This window comes from Arvicola amphibius, chromosome 10 (assembly GCF_903992535.2).
Source record: "Arvicola amphibius chromosome 10, mArvAmp1.2, whole genome shotgun sequence".
In the NCBI taxonomy this organism is placed as follows: domain Eukaryota; kingdom Metazoa; phylum Chordata; class Mammalia; order Rodentia; family Cricetidae; genus Arvicola; species Arvicola amphibius.
In genome coordinates this window covers 68,626,686-68,644,120 of record NC_052056.1, presented here as the reverse complement: position 1 = coordinate 68,644,120, position 17,435 = coordinate 68,626,686, and the positions used below count along the sequence as shown (strand labels likewise).

General features: G+C 42.8%; 1 protein-coding gene across 4 annotated transcripts in view; it reads left to right on the top strand.

Moving 5' to 3' along the window:
• Positions 1–17,435, top strand: part of LOC119824574 (LIM domain containing preferred translocation partner in lipoma) — a 600,040-nt gene that overhangs the window by 503,184 nt on the left and 79,421 nt on the right. The window lies entirely within an intron of this gene.

The following is a 17,435-nucleotide window of genomic DNA, read 5'->3' as shown; positions in this document are numbered from 1 at the left end:
GTTTATATCAGCTTATATTCCTGGGTAACAGTTCCTCACTAAAGGAAGTCAGGGCAGGAACATGGAAGCAGGAACTGATGCAGCGGCCATGCTGCTTATTGGCTTGCTCCGCTTGGCTCACTCAGTCTGCTTTCTTATAGAAGCCAGGACCACCAGCTCAGGATGGCCCCACCTACAATAGGCTGGGCCCTCCCCCACCAATCACTAAATCTAAGACAATGCCCTACAGTTTTGCCTACAGCCCAGCATTAGGAGGCATTTTCTTAATCGAGATTGCCTTGTTTTCAGTGACCTTAGCCTGTGTCAAGTTGACACAAAACTAACCAGCCCAGTTGCTAAAAATATTCTGGACCATTGAACTTATTGAAACGCAGGGGTGTGCAGCACAGAGCTCAGTTTTCCATGACTGAGATTTTATATCTATTCATATAATATTACATTGCATCTCTTAGGTTCAATTTTATTTTGTTTTCCTTCCAGGAGCAATGTAAACACATATAGCATCATTATAATGTCACCAGCTAAAGACGTAGGAGAAAAAGAGAAAAACCATTTTAAGTTCACTTGCCTAGCTTCTCTAGAAGGGAGAATAGAGATACAGGACAGAGGTGACTTCTGCTTACCACTGGACACAGCCAGGGCTGTATTAGCCACATGTCCTTATGGTCCTGTGATTTGGGCAGTACTGATTGTATTTAGTTATTCAGACCATAAATGCCATGTTGTTCTGTAAGCAGCATTGTCTACATAAGATACGTCTAGTTTGCAAAATCTCACCTCTTAGGTCATTCAGCTCAAGTACCACCCTTTGAAATCTTTGTTGAAAAGAGGAAGGCCTCTTGTAAGTCTGACCTCTTTTAAGTGGGCTGCACTTTCTAATGGCCCAGGACTCCGTTGTGAAACCCTTTTCATTGCTGCAAATTTGGCAGTAGCAGCAGCAAGCCCTAGCATGCTTCTGACATGGAGCAGTTACTTTTTTTTTTCCGAGACAGGGTTTCTCTGGCAGTTACTTTTCTGACTGTGTCTCTGACTGTTGTTATTGAAGCAGTGCTTTTGTGGGAGACTTTTTCAGCTGTTCATTTTTAATGCTTTGTAAGCAAGAGTCTCACATACAGTACTAAGAAACCACGTAAGACTATGCGGAGAACACGAGTTTGAACTGGATTCAGTCAAAGCTTTCCGTCTTGGACAAGTTCCTTGATCTTTCTAAGCCTTGGTTGTCTTATCCATATAATGGAATTGGTGGCACTGGTTTCCCATAAGACTCCTGAAGATGGAATGAGGTAATCTTTGTAAGCACCCTTGGTCTGCTCAGGAAAAGCTATTGAACAAGCATTACATTTGAGCTTAATTATAATTAGATTTGGTGACCTATTTACCATGCCTGACGTGTGCAGTGAAACTCAGGCTCCCTCTGCTCTGGGAAGCTGTTCACTCCTTAGATCTACCTATCTTCCTTTTCTCTTTTCCTTAATGTTTACTTTCCTGGGTGAGTAACAAGGCTTCAATTTTGTATTTTTAATCGTTTTCTGTAGTGTGTCGGCTCAGAATGCAGACTGTTGCAAGGATAAGCTATCTGAGATTATTTACGATGCTGGAACTCTCTGCTTCGGTTGCGTGTCGTGCACTGCACTTATAGCCAGGAAGACTATCTGGGAGATATTCAATCATACACTTGGAAGAGCTGTGTGAATTCAAATAATGAACCTTACTATCTCCTCCGTGATTTCTCCCCATCATAAGAACCTGTAGTCGGGGCCCTTCTTTAATGACATCTTTCCATAGCTACTTGGAAAGATAATTTAAGTCTTATCAGAATTCAATTCCTCTCTACTCAAAGACCTCCTGTCCAAAATTGATTCCAGAGTTCAACACAGGCCTTGTGCCCTCAAAAGTATTAGCAGTTCAACTTCTGCGAAACTTTCACGTTCCTAATAAGCTGCATGCTGAACCTACAGAGAGAATAAAGAAAAAGGAAGTCAGTGTTAATTAGGACAAACTTGTTTTGAAGGTAGACATGGTCAAATGGACGTCACTAGGGCTCCTTGTCTCGCTCCAGGAGCTAAAATTCTAGAAGAAGAGATACTGTCTATGTGATTTATGCAGGGAGCCTCTTGTCTCACTGCTGGACATGGGTGTCCCAAAGAAATTGTCAAGATAGCCAAGAAAATTAAGTCCCTGGGCATCATTTAGACGGTAGTTTCTTTTCTCTTTGCTTTATTATTGTTTTTACTTAACTGATGGGATAGGAACATCAAAGGCAGTGGCTTAGTTAATTATTTCTTTGTAAGGACCAACCACTCATGCCTGACTCTTGATCCAGGAGTGAGGCCTGTAAAACAAACATTCATTTTCTTCATAATCAGTTATTGATAAGCCTGTAATCACCTTTATATTTAATATTTGTATACGCTGACATTAAATGCCTGGTTATATCTTCAGATTTGTTTCAGCACATTAGAATATCCCTAAGGTTTCTGAATTCTTGTTCGTTGTGCACCAGCATCTATGGTCGGTTGGATTTGCTTTGCTAGGGTATTGTAGTGCTCTTCATGTGTGCTTCCCTTGTTTTCTGTTTATTAACCCGGTATGAATATGTGTGCAGTGCACCTTGGCAGGGCTCTTCACTGTTAGCCTCTAACCTGTTTAGGTTTACCTTATGTTTATGAACTGCATTCTAAAGCCAGATATACTTCCCAGTCTTCTGTCATTGCAATATGCTTAATGAACACTGAGTGAAATATTTATGTCATTCAAATGTCTTAGCATATGTTTTCATTTAGATTTCCAACTCAAGTAATAATAAGATATAATACTCAGTGCGTTGGCTTTACCTTCCTACAGTTCTCGGTTTTGACCTAAAACTTATGGCCTAGGTCCTAGAGCTGTCCTGCCTCAGTTTTGTAGGTGCTGGGACATGCCACCATGCCTAGCACATATTTCTTTAGAAAGCTGTTTCTGGTTGACAAGACCATTACAAACAATGAGTTCATTTATTAAACTATATGCTATTTCCTGTTAGATTTATTCACTGGAGTCAATGTGATAAGTACACTACATCCTAATTATTTTAACTGATGCTTGTATTGTTGGTAGTTAAGTCAATAAATCTTGTAAATGATCAGTTTTTGATTAGTCATATAGTTTTGAATAATAAACAGATTAAAGCAAAGAGCACTAAACTTTATGAGGAAGTAAAATGATTTAAATAGAATCTATCTGTCTTGGCCCTAACTCTCTGATTATAGCAATGGATACATCATTTACCTTCCTACTACCAGAGTGCTCTTTTTTTTTATAAAGTTAGATATTAATTCCTTAATGTCATCGATAAGGAATGAGCAAGTGGGTTACTTTTTTGCATCATGAAATGATTGGCTGCATAATGGATGGGTCTGATAAGGGACCGTGTCACTATGATACGTAGAGAAGCTATAGCGCACAATGGGGCATGTCTTAGCTTTTGTTGCTATAGAAATGTTGGAAGTTGGCCTCATAGAAGGAACACAAGGGCACTTGAGGAGACCAGTGCTTTGCTTACAATCATTTGTGTCTTCAGGTATGAAGGGCATCAACAAGGCCTCCTGTTTTTTTGACCTTCTGCTCTTACTGAGACGAGCGTACTCCCGAGCCTGAGTGTAACAAATGAACACTTGCTTTCTTCTTAGCACTCAGTCTGGGCCCAGCGACACACACATCAGAAATTCTCAGCCAAAGTCCACTTATGAAACAGTGATTCAGGGCTTCGGAACAGAGTGGATGGAAAGGTGGGACAGGCGTTTTTATTAGAATTGAAATCCTAGTGGCTAGCAAGACCTCTGGAAGTGGCAAGCCGGTCTCCTTGGAGACAAACTTGAAGGTACCAGACCTGGCACGTTAATGACCTACACACTAGAAGCCTTTTTTCTCTCTTTTTTCTCTCACTAAATGGCCAAGTTAAAGCAGTGTAAATTTTCATCTCCATTAAGAGGTAGTTTTTGTGCCTCTGCAGGGAAGCTGTCCTTTTATGTACTCAAGTTCCTCCTAATGGAATGTTTTAAAAGCAGTTAGAACCAGGGCCTTGTGTGGGCGTTGGAAAAGGAACCAAAGAGTTGGGACGGAATCTGAAAAATCCACGCGAACATCCCTCTTCCCTGACCACCCACCCTCTGCTCTCCTCACCGTGATGTGTCTCCTTCTGCCTCCCTCCATCTCTGACTGCACATGCCACCCACACACTTAGACACATTCATTCCTGGTGTCTTACTGTCACCCCGCTAGCACTCTCCTGATAATAAGAAAAGTGGTTCAAGAACGAGAAACGTCTTTAAAACACTCTCATAGGAGGTTTGACTACAGGCACCCTAGGTGTTATATCCCCATTTTTGAGCGTCTGTTATGGTATGGCATGCCTGTTGGAACTACCATAGGCAAGGGAAGATTGTTAGGCCCTGCTACAAATGAGGCTTTGATGTGAACAAAGGAAAAGACGAAGAAAGACCAAAAAGTGTTCTTCTGAGCTGGTCTTTATTCACAAGGTCCATGCTACCACCTGAAAAGTAGCATTCCCCTTCCTGAAAACCCAAAATGCTGCCAGCCCCTGGATACCCACTTTAAAGTCATGAGGCCTCTGTTCTCAGGATTTTAATTGATTACCACTGGCCTGAGTTGTGTCATCCAGCTACAGATCACGGGTAAAAAGCCGCGGTCCCTGGTCTTTCCTTGAATGGTCACAAATCTCTCTGCTCATAATGCCTGGAATCTCAATATAAAAAAAAATGATTTTATGTTTAGAGTTAAATTTAGTCAGAGTGACAAATAGCATCTGCCCAACAGTATAGTTTTGCTTTTTAATATTTTTTCTATTATCCTCGACGGAGCCTTGCAGATAGCTCTAGTTCCTTTCACTGTCATTTCCAGTAGCGAGAAACTGAGGCTCAGAACACCTATGAACTCACAGAGACTGAAGCAGCTTACACAGGGCCTGCATGGGTCTGTACCCAGTCCTCTGCATTGGCGTCATGTTTAATGTTTGTGTGGTGTTCCTGAGTGTGCGAACAAGTGGGTCTGTGGTTTTTATATTTTGTTTTGGGCTCTTCTTCCGTTGGTATGTCTTGTATAACTTCAATGTGATAGTTTTGAGTTTATCTTATATTTTATTTTGTTTTTTTATTAATGCATGAATGAATGAATGAATGAATGAATGAATGAATGAAAACCTAGCCACTAGGGTAAAGGTTATCAACTGAACTGTCATTTATGAAAGAGAGAAAAATCAGTTTTCTTCAATGGAGTGACTTGGGGGTATATTGACCACTCCAGGGCAGGTCTCATGTTTGGGAGTAGTTGACCAACATGTAATGAACTCCAATTTTGTATGTGTGTGCTTTTATTTGAGCATAGTTTGTTCTGTTTTTCTTTTTGGGAAGTATTTTTTTTAGACTCCTGTTTTGGGTGGGATTGTTATTATGTTGGGTTTTTATTTGTTTTGTTTGTTTGTTTGTTTGTTTGTTTTGAGAAAGGACTTAAAATTGGTAGGGCACACCCGGGCGGTGGTGGTGCACACCTTTAATCCCAGCACTTAGGAAGCAGAGGCAGGCAGAACTTTGTGAGTTTGAGGCCAGCCTGGTCTACAGAGCTAGTTCCAGGACAGGCTCCATAGCTACACAGAAAAACCTTGTCTCAAAAAAACAAAGCAAAGCAAAGCAAAATAAACAAACAAACAAAAACCCCAAAGAATTGGTAGGGCACAAGGAGGGGAGGGTCAGAAGGACTTGGGGGAGGGAAGAAGATGATCAAAATATAATTAAATTTAAAAATTGTTTTAAATAACTAAAAATGTATTTAGAAAAGGGAAAGGCAAGGATTTTTCTTTCTCCAAAAAAGGGGGTGGGGGAGAAATGGGAAGAGAAAGAGAAAGAAAAAGAAATAACCTGAGGGTCAGAAAAATCCTGCTCTCTCTCAGTTCCAGAACTCAACAATGGCCGGAGGTAGAATTTGACATTTGGTTCCTATGTCCCAATCTTTCTATCTGACATACATCACTGGAAATCTCGGTTGTTGTTGCTGAGATCCCTTCTTCCTGACTGCTTTTGCTCTATTGACCTTTCTAGGTGGTGTTTCAGTTGGGTTTTTTTGTTTGTTTTTGTTTTGTTTTTTAAGATTTAATTCAAGCTGGATTTTAGAGATACAGACTTCATCTTATTTTTTAAGTATTGTAGAGAAATGTGGAGGCCAGAATTATCATTTGAATAGTAGCAATTCTTTTTTAAGAACACCTTTTTAATATGCTCATTAGAGAAAATTAGCAAAAGAAAAATATCAAATCCTTCTGTGTAATGTCTGCACTCTGCTGAATATCTGTCCATCTTCTGCCTCGATGCCTGCATACGTGGCCATAACTGTAGATGCGGCCACACCCGTGCCAAATGCTCCCCTCTTACATCTAATTAGCTGCTTGCCTTGTATAAATTTGTGTCATACTTTGCCTTTTACAGAAATAATCTCTTAAATGTTCCATGGGCATGCTAGACGAATCTAATTCCCTTTCTGACAGTGACTCAGAGAAATAGTCCATTAGGTAAGCACATGAATGGAAGCAACACAAGGGAGGTCAAGATCAAATGGAAGTGTGGTAAGCACAGAGCCAGGAAAACTGCTTGCTGGTTGTTGAGTTTGAGGCCAGCCTGACCTACAGGACAGCCAGGGCTACATGGAGAAACCCAGTCTCAGAAAAAGAAAGAAGGGGAGGGGGAGGGATTTGGAAGTGTGCTCAGCGGTTGTCTACTTGCTTGGCACTGGCATGTGCAAGGCCCTGGCTTGTATCTCAAAGTGTAAATGTGGGGGGGGAGGAGGAGTAGAATAAAAAAATAAAGAAATAGGCAAAGAGACACTAATAAGTTAGTATAATTAAGTTATAGTATTTTCAAAAGAATATTTTTCAGAGTCAAATATCAGTATCCTACAGTACAAATAGCAAAGTACAGTTCAGGACAAAACTATCAAATTGACCAACGGACTTGATGTTGTTGGTGAGCATCTCATACCCCAGTGAGGACCAGCCCCTGGCCCTCCTGCACACATCACTGTGCTGGAATGTAGAACACACAGTGTTGATGAAAGAGGAGGTGAATGCTGACACCTGGCTTTTGGAAAACACCTGTCTTTCAGTGTTTGACCAATTATGTGAGTTGGATAATAGCATTAAAAAGACTGATTAAATCTATATAAGAATAACATCAATCTTCTCAGATATCCAGAGAATTAGTTAGAAAAATATTTATTATGTCAAAATCTGAAAGAAAGCCACAAACTATACAATTTAGTCCTATAGTTTGGGAGGTGTAGCAGGCATATTGCAAGTTCATAGTCAGTCTTGATTATAGAGGGAGGCCCTATCCAAAGGGGAAAAGCTAACAGAAAAAAATCTAAAAGGAAATTATTGATAAATCCAGTAACTGGCTAACAAAGATAACAACCAGTAAACAAGGAATGAAAAGATCAACAAATGTGCATCCCAGTGGGGCTGACTTCTTTGAAGACGGGAGGAAGGTGATAATGCTTGTCAGGGGCGGAGGGACATGGATTGGAGTCTAAGTCACAACGTTACCAGCTGTAAGGAGAGACTACAAAAAAAAAAAATAACTAATACTGATAAGAGAAGCTGCCTAAAGAAAGGGCGTATTCACAAAAACGTTTTGGCAATTGAAAAAACAATGCTAGCACTTTTAGAATTTGCAATGGATTCTTTTTTGAAAAGGAAAACAAAATAAGTCCTGTATGGTAGCTTGAAGCGTACTTTTTAACAGTGGTTTCAAGACGAACTGAGGCTAGAAGAGACCCTGTCTCAGAGAGAGGTGGGGAAGAGGACGAAGAAGCAGGGGTGGGGTGGAGAATTAATTGAGTGTGGTAGAAATAAATCAAGACAGAAAAAAAAGTTACAAAATGTGGGGATGAAAAAGAAGTTTTCAACCTAAATAAAGAAATCACCTTTCTTCCTGGGCAGTGGTGGCACACGCCTTTAATCCCTGGCAGGGGGATTTCTGTGAGTTTGAAGCCAACCTGGTCTACAAGAGCTAGTTCCAGGACAGCCTCCAAAGCCACAGAGAAACTCTGTCTCAAAAAAAAAAAAAAAAAAACAAAACAAAAAAAAGCCACTCCCCCCGCAACAAAAAGGAAAAAAAAGAAAAAGAAATTACCTTCCTCCCTTGCCACTGAACCCAGGACCATTTAAGCAAAATTCTTAAACCCTCATCATCTTTTTAAATTACAGAAATTGGCTGAAGATCTATATCTGTTGGTAGAGTCCTGGTCTAACATAGTTCAATACCAGCACCGTATAAATCAGATGTGCCAGCACACACCTGTAATCCCAGCTGTTGGGGGTGGTGAAAGACAGCGAGATTGGGAGTTCAAGGTTAGCCTTGGATGCAGGAGACCCATCCCCTCCATAAACTACACTCTTCACAGACGATATACTTTCACCGAAAAACTAAATTATGCAAGAAGAAACTCAAATAACCCCACCAGTGTGGATGAAAGTCAGAACTGCTACCTGAGAAAAAGCAAAGAAATGTCACTAACAGGATTTTTCATATCTTCAAAGAACAAATGATGCCTGCAGTGTTTCCACCCTTAGAGCCTTCCCAGAAAAGAACTTCTCCAATCCCTTTATGAAGTCGCATAAGACGTGATGCTGGTGGCAGAAGCTAACTTTGCCTGCCCCAAGGAGAAAACGCTATGCTAATATAACTGCACATGTACAGAAATCCTGAAAGAAGTTTTTGAGTTGAATGCTACATAATTTGAATGGTAAATTAAATGCCACATAATAAAATATTCTAACTTATTTGATGAGTGCAGTGTTGAGGCCTTTAAAATATTTTGTCAAACTCATATAGCAAATTAGTGGGAAAGAGAATATGACTGTAGCTATATCAATAGATAGTTTTCACTGAAATGATACTTCATAAAATTTTGTTACAAATTTTTTGTTTAAGATTTACCCGTGGGGGTGGGTATGCAGTGCCAATCGATTCCAGAAGAGAGCGTCAGGTGTCCTGAAATTGGACATATAGGTGGTTGTAAGCCTCCTGCTGTGGGGTGCTGGGAATCAACCCCAAGTTCTCTGCAAGAATAGCAAACGCTCTTAACAGCTGAGCCATCCTACCAGGCTGTCACACCTTCCTTTTCAAATAAAAGCAATAATCCCAACACAAAGCAAGCTCTAGGTAGAATAAGAAAATCTGGTTAGTTGATAAGACTTTCTTACCATGCCAGCCTCCCTGCCCCTGGATCTGGGAATGTGTGGGATCATCTCTTGTATTCACATCTTTTTAACATGCTAACTTTTGAAGTGGAAATTAGATAACAAAGAATAGGCTAAATGCATACTTGTGTACACACACACACATACATATACATATATATATATCATTATTACGTAGTATTTTATAAAGTATTTCTAACACATATATAATGAGTTGTTGGAAGAAGGGCGCTTATTCTTCCCAGCCGCCCGGCCAGTTTAGCCCTGAAATAACCACACAGAAATTGTATTCATTAAATCACTGCTTGGCCCATTAGCTCTAACTTCTTATTGACTAACTATTACATCTTAATTTAACCTATTTCTATTAATCTGTGTATCACCACGAGATCGTGGCCTACCAGCAATGTTCCAGCACGTCTATCTCTGTTAGCAGATCCATGGTGTCTCCAACTCCACCCTTCTTTCTCCCATCATCCAGTCCAGTCCTCTCCATTCTGCTCTATCAGCAGGCCAAGGCAGTTTCTTTACTCATGAACCAATACAAACAACATATAGACAGAAGGGCCTCCCACGCCCATGAGTCATATACAGGTCCACATACCTGTTACCAAATTTAAGAAATAAAAAATTTTGAATTGCGTTGGACTCTTCCTTCTGATCAAATTCCCCAAACTACCTTATAAAAGTAGCTGCTGTTTTAAGCTTCTTTTCGTCCTATCTGTGGGTTTCTCATACACATCTCCAACAATACATAACGCTGTTTACATGCTGTGTTTCATAATTTCAAATATGGAACATAAATATTTACAGGCAGTGTTAAACTATAAAACATGATTAAACCTCAAGTCACAGAGCAAAGCTTAGAAAACTGACAAGAAACCAGTTTCGAGGTTAGACTTAAAGAATACAACATGAGAAATAAGCCTTTCACAGAAGCCGTGAGGAAAACCCGAGCAGTCATGTAGGTGAGGTGTGCTGTAGATCTGTGGGAAGGAGTTGAAGGTGCCTTGGAGCATGCCTGCCATTTGTATGCCGCCCTGAGAGTCGCCCATTCTTCACCATTGGCAGCATGCCCTCCCTGTGGCTATTCCACTGTCCTTCACGAATGACACATAGTTCTGTCCCCCAGAGGATCTCGGCTCACAGTCTCACACCCCACAGCCTCTGAGGCGGCACTTTACTGTCCAGGAAGCTGAGGTACAGACCTCTTAGTTGGTTGCCCGGAGCAGCAGTAAGTCCTAGTCGAATATTACGTTTTCCTGCTAACTCCTCTCCCAAAACATCTAACTTGTGTTATAGAATTAGAATGTTCAAGGGCCGGAAGGAACCTTAATTCAATGATGTCGTTTTAGGACCCAAAAAGCTGAAAGCTAGAGAGAGTTTCCCAATTTGCCCGAGTTCACAAGGTTTGTTCATGGCAGAAGCAAGACTAGAGACCGTGAGCCTTGGTGGTGCCTTCAGAGAACGGTTTTCTTTGGAAGAGACTTGAAAGAACCGAAAGGGTGTGATTGTGGTGGCAGAGAGATCCCTGGGAAAGCTGGGCTCGGCCGACTTGGGTAGCACCACCTTGATCCAGGACAGCATTGCTTTAGATCCGACCAGAATGAAGGGTCTCGTATTTCCAGGTTCAGCGCCTCTGAAAGGTTTTGCTAGAACCTTCCTGCTGCCCCAGTTTGTTTACTCTTAAATGAAGCATGAACTCACCACCCAGCGTTTGGCAGAGTTTGGATGAATGTCAGCATCGGGCCACTGCAATAATGGTTTAAGATTATTTAATCCCATTACTTATACACTTCATTAGGCTGAGTGAATTGTTGGCTGGAGTTCAGTAAACTTCCTACTTTAAAGATAAAGGACAGAAAGAGAATAGGAAAGGAGCCCATGTGTTCCTTGTTTTCTTCTGACGGCTCTCAAGAGATAAAAGAAGAGCAGTTAGCCATCTACAGCATACATTCCATGCTTCTGAAGTCTGCTGAATGCTCCGCACCTCCAGAAAAAAACAAAACTGTCCATAGCTTTAAATTTCCTATAAGAAAAAAAAGAAAAGGGTGGACTTTGAGGTAGGAGGGACCATGCTATAAAATTCTATCTTGAAATTAAACCTGAAAATAAGTTCCAGGGTCCTCAGCGATATGGTCTTTCACTAAGGGGGAGGGAGCGGCACAAAAGCAAGTGATTTTAGAGAGAAAATTTGGAAATTCAAATCACCACCAGCCCAACATTCAGTATCTGCTCGGTTTCTTTAGCTTTGATTTCTGAACAGACAGAATGAAAGTTTCTTCTTCCCTCATATGGTCACATGGTTAAGTGAGCAGTCAAAAGAGGGAGGAGGGGGCTAAGCTAGAACCAGTAAGCACTTTTGGAGAACCCAAGGCACATACACAAAGCCTTCAGAAGGGATTTTTTTCTAAGTGGAGTCTGCAGCTCCCTGGAGCACCCCGGACTCTGCTGCTCTCAGAGCTCAGTTTGTCGGAGGGGTGGCAGGCCCAGAGGTTCCAAAAGCTTGATGTCCTCCACAAGTCTCGCCTGCTTTCAGTCACTGGCAATCCTCATTAAACACATACTTCTAGACCTCGAAGTTCCTGCACAGAACATTGTAGCACCTTCTATAAGGCTGAGGGCTGGGGATGGCCTGCAGTTGGTATGCACACGAAGGTCTGAGATGCACTCTATTCCTACACCTGAATAAGAGGGGCCTCCCAAGCTCTTCTCTCTTCCTTTTCCCTCTTTGATACCACTTGCTCCCAGTGTCTCTTTGGGGCCTTCCACTCTGAAGCCCTCTGCCCTGCTCTGCCTCCCTTGTGTCTCTTCCCATCTTTGTCCTTTAAATATCTGAAATAGCTTTAAAAAAAAACTTTTTTGGACAAGATTTTCAAGTTTTTGTTGTTTTTTTGTGGGTTTTGTTTTGTTTTCTTTTGTTTTTGAGAGAGAGCGAGAATGTGACCATGAAATTGGGTGGGTAGGGAGGGATGAAGGATCTAGGAGGAATTGAGAGGTAGGGACAGAGTAGCTCAAAATATATTATATGAAAAAAAATAGATAAAATTTTTTTTTTAAAAAAAAACATTGTTTGGAAGTTCTCCAACCAGGTGTGACTTTTCTTAAACATACGATATCTTTTTTTCCCCACCAATTGCATAAGGCTGAACCTTGCTACAACTGGTATAAAAATTCTGGCATCTCAGCATATTCTTTGATGGTATGAAACCCTTGGGGAGTCTATAAAGGGAACGAGGTCACGTGTGACTCGCCTCTGTCAGGTTGTTTTTTTTTTTTTTTTGCCGTGTTTATCATAGCCGGGGACCCTGTCATTGCCCTGAGCCTTAGGGAGGTTGGAAAGCGAGCTGCCTAACGCCAGAATCTCCTCCCAGGGTTCGGCTTATCTGTGTTTGCTTGCCCTTTGGTGCACTTGGACTTGAGACTCTCGGTGAGATTGAAGGGAACAGGGAAACTTGGTGACAAGAGCTTATGAGCAGAGTCACTGCTGAAACGTAAATATGAAAGATTCAGAGGGAAGACCATAGAGTGAAGCCAGCTGTCTAGTCTGCAGCTCTCAAGGTCATTGCTCGGCAGTGTGAGGAGAGTTCTTTTCTGTTCCTTGAGTGGAACAGGCTAATTCTGTCCCACAGCCAGGTTCAGATAAACAAATAAACAGTAAACAATTGTTAACTTCCTGGACCTCTTTAACATACTTCCCTGCTGAGGAGGAAGTGGCAGCCCAGGCTGATGCCATCCTTCCTGCCAAGCTGGCTTCCCTTTCACCTTGTACAATGATGTCCTGTGTGGGAAATGAGATGCCTAACAGGGGAAATCTGGGTGGAATGTCTCAGTTGCATGAACCCCCTGAATGGTCACCTAACCCAACTGTCTGAATGTCTTACGTGCATACGTAGGCCTAGTGACATTTTACATTCTATTGGTTATTTTTAAATAAAGACCTGTAACAGGGATTCTACTCTCTGAACCCCTTAACCCTGCTCAGGAGTGGTTGAGGGGCTTCACCTGAATTCAGCTTCTGGATATACCAGTTGAAATGAAACTGAACCTTCAAAGATATATTTATCTTAGATGATATTTAAAAGTAAATCTTTATATTTCTCCTAATTTAGCCAAATTACCTTTTAAAATCCATTATAAAACGTAACATAGTTTTCCAGCAAGTGGAAGGTATTGAGTGTATTCAGGCTCAAAGGGAAGCATGAAGGCAGTACAGGCTCCTGTGGGTGGGGGCGGGGAGGAGTTAGGCCAGAAGATCTTCCTGGAGGAAGCTGCCTGTAGGTGGTGGTAGATCAGGTGGCCTCTCTAGTTTTCTCCTTTTGAAGAAAAATGGGAATTTTTCTTATTCTTTTTTTTTCCCTTTTTTTACCAGTAACAGAATCAACTCATAAAGGACTACTCATTTTGGAATTAGGGCAGAGGTCCCGGAATCTTTTTTTTTTTCTTTGATTTTTTTCTACTTTTTTTTTTTTACTTTTTTTTTTAATGCTTCTTCATTTTTATTTTTTTTTCATTCTCATGGTTTATTTCCCTTCTATATTTAAAAATTTCCATCTCCCTCCCTCCTCCTCCCCCCCCTCCGCTCCTCCCCCCCTCCCGCCCCTCCTTCTCCCCCCTCCCTCCCCTTCCCTCCACCCACACCTCCCCTCCCTCCCTCCCAAGGCCAAGGAGCCATCAGGGTTCCCCACTCCATGCCAAGTCCAAGGTCCTCCCAACTCCCCCCAGGTCCAGGAAGGTGACCGACCAAGCCGAGAAGGCCCCCACAGAGCCCGTCCATGCAGAAGAATCAGAGCCCAGCGCCAACGTCCCTCGCCTCTCAGTCAGCCCCCGCCGCTGCCGGCCACACCCAGAGAGACGGGTTTGGTCGCACGATCCATCAGTCCCATTCCAACTGGAGTTGGTGATCTCCCTTTAGTTCTGTCCCACCGTCTCCATGAGTGAAAAATGTGAAGGGGAGAATGGGGGGAGCTCGGAGGAATGGGATGCTTGGGATATAGGAAGGATGGATATGGGAGCAGGGAAGCATATATCTTAATTTAAGGAGCTACCCGAGGGTTGTCAAGAGACTTGACCCTAGAGGGGTTCCCAGGTTTCCAGGGAGACGCCCCCAGTTAGTTCCTTGGGCAGCTGAGGAGAGGGAGCCTGAAAAGGCCAGTTCCTATAGCCATACTGATGAATTTCTTGCATATCACCATAGAACCTCCACCTGACGATAGATGAAGAAAATGACAGAGCCCCACATTGGAGCACCAGACTGAGCTCCCAAGGTCCTGATGAGGAGCAGAAGGAGGGAGAACATGAGAAAGAAAGTCAGGACCGTGAGGGAACCTCCAGCTGGCAACAGATGGGGAAGGTGACTGAGCTCCACATTGGAGCACTGGACTGAGCTCCCAAGGTCCTGATGAGGAGCAGAAGGAGCGAGAACATGAGGGAGAAAGTCAGGAACGTGAGGGGTGCGTTCACTCATGGAATTAGGGCAGAGGTCCCGGAATCTTAAGCTTACTCCCACACTTGCTTTTGGTAATCTTCTGTAAACAGATCACAGGACGTGAGATAGGACGTCTTTGTTGTCAGCTTTCCGATTCTACTTCCATTTCCTACCTCTGTTTCAAGAATCCTCCTGACTGGCCTCTGGCTGGATGTATGTGTTCCCTCTGTGTCTTGGAAGTGGCTGGTTGTGCCTCTGTTTCTATCTTCCACCTCTTAATCCTTTGCTATCTCCTATCCATATTGGTAGAAAACAGTTATTTCTTCACATATAGACAATAGTTACATAGGAATAAGCTTACTTTTCTGTTTTCTTTGTGTCTCTCTTCTTCATGAAACCCCAAACCTTACTTCTAGTATCCAGCCTAGTACTCAAAGCATCCTAGCGAGTACTTAGTACACTGATTTTTATCAGACCTAACCAAACAGACAAAAGCACAACAGCAAAACTAACCATAACCAGACACCATAACTAGGTGACTTCAACAGCAGAAGGCATCATTTCTCATAGCTCTGGAGGCCCGAGACTGGGAAACCAGATGGGGAGGTTGGTGAGCACTCCCTCCCTGCGCAGCTGCCCTCACTGTGGGGCAAGTGTAATGGTTTAAGTAAAATGCTGCAGGTCCCCCAGTGGCTACAGCAGACAGCGGGTCCCAAGACCCAAGACCACGCCACAGCTATCCTGAAGTGGCAGGCAGTGGTCCCAAGAGCAGCCAGTCCCAGGCAGGGAGCCACGTGGTGGGTGAGAGGCCTCAATGGGGAGACAGACACAAGGAGAGACGGATGGGCACACCACAAGAACGCCTCTGGTCTCAGAAGGTGGATGGTCCTGTGCAGGGAGCCATGAGGCAGGTGAGAGACAGAGACATGGATAGGCATGCCATGCAGAGTGAAGGTGGATATTTATTTAGTGGTTTATGGAAGGGGGGAGTGGGCGGAACTTGTCTCTTAAAGGGACAGGACAGACCATTACAGCAAGTGCTATTGCGCAGGCTCTCTAGAGAGTGTTGCATGATTTTGAGGGCTATGGAGCCTTTAAATGCTAAGCTCACTCACTAGTTTAAATTACTACTTCTCTCTGCTTCCTGGGGTGCTGCCCTGTGAACACCCACTGACACATCCCAGGCACCAGATAGGACCACCCCTCACCAGGCGTTCCCTGCTACATAATGGACTGAAACCTTAAGCCAGAGCAAACCTCCCCTTCCTTCAGCTGCCCCTGTGAGACTTGCTGATCACAGGCGCAAAGGAAATAACTAATCCGCATGGACATAGACTGCCGCAGCAGTTAGCTGAAGTTACCTTAGGTCGATGGATGCTTTATCAGTACTGTGATGGGGTAGAAACAAGAGCCCTACCTTCCTAGCCACAAAAGCAGAGTAATGGCTTAACAAGCCCTTCCTGAGCACCCCTTGACTTTAAACACACCATGGCAAGGCTATTGATACTTAAGATACTGTGTTGCTGCTATGTTTTCCTTTTTGTATATATTTTTACTCGCTAGATCTTACATCCTGAAGAAAACAAGGAAGGCATTGTTAGAGAATTATTCCCGGGTGCTATTAAATTGTTGAGAAATTGGCACTGTCGGCAGGGAGCCAAACTGGCCTGAGTCTGGCTAGAGAGTACCTACTGGCCATTTCAGCAAAGTTGCTGGCATAATGATGTGTTCACCCATAAAGTGCTCTTTGTCAAAGTATCTTACAGAATTAACTCCCCAGGCATAGATCAATAAACGTCACTAGTTTGCCAATGTAGTTAAGGAGTAGTAGATTAAGCATTACTATTAAGTTCAAAGTGTACCAAAATGAAGGTCGTTTTGTGACTCATTCCTGGAGTTTCCTCAAGGATGTTTAGAGTTCTTATAAAGGGAACTGCAGGATGGGATGGGGGACTGTCTCTGCCTCTTTGAGGGGTGGAGCAAGTGGATTTTCTGTGCAAGTTTTGAACTGGGTGCCAGCTGTGAGAGACGTAGGATGAGCCCAGGACAGCTCGTGTTCTGAGAATGCAGAGCCCAGGAGACGTGGCCGTGCTCCAGCGGAGGAGCGCTGGATACTCAGAAGGGCCAGACAAAGAAAGACAAGAAAGCAAAGCTATCTGATTTAGGCTTGAGAGACTCAGACCCTGCTGAGTGAACAGAGAAAAGTGTACACCCTGCCCAGAGGTCAGGGGAAGGGCTGACCAGGGTCAAAGAACTCCACAATGGGCTACTTTTGACCATTTGACCTGGGCCTAGAAAACCGGCTTATTATCCAATATTTTTAGGAAATAATAACTTGTTTTCCAATTACTGTTGAATAGTATTAAATATAGAGGGGAAAATAGTTGCTTCTTACTCTTGATTGAGAATTGTGCCTATGACATAAACGGACAGTTGACAGATGAACAGAAGGAAGTCAAGTTTATTAACTACATGGGGTACCACAGAACAGAAAAGTGACTACCCGGAAAAACGTCTATACCTTTCTCTTAGAGGATGTAGGAGATTTAGGCTGCTCATTAGAGATGAAATGTTCTAGAAGGGAAAAAAGAAACTCTGAGAAGAATGGGGACTTGCCTGTGATCGTCTGTGGGACTCTGTTGACCTCTGGTCTCTGTTCCTTTGATATTGTTTATATTCTCTGGTTAATGAGATTCCCAGGGGAGCGGCTCATGACTGTTGTCTTCCTTTTAAGTTTACTAAAAACAAATAAACCAGCAA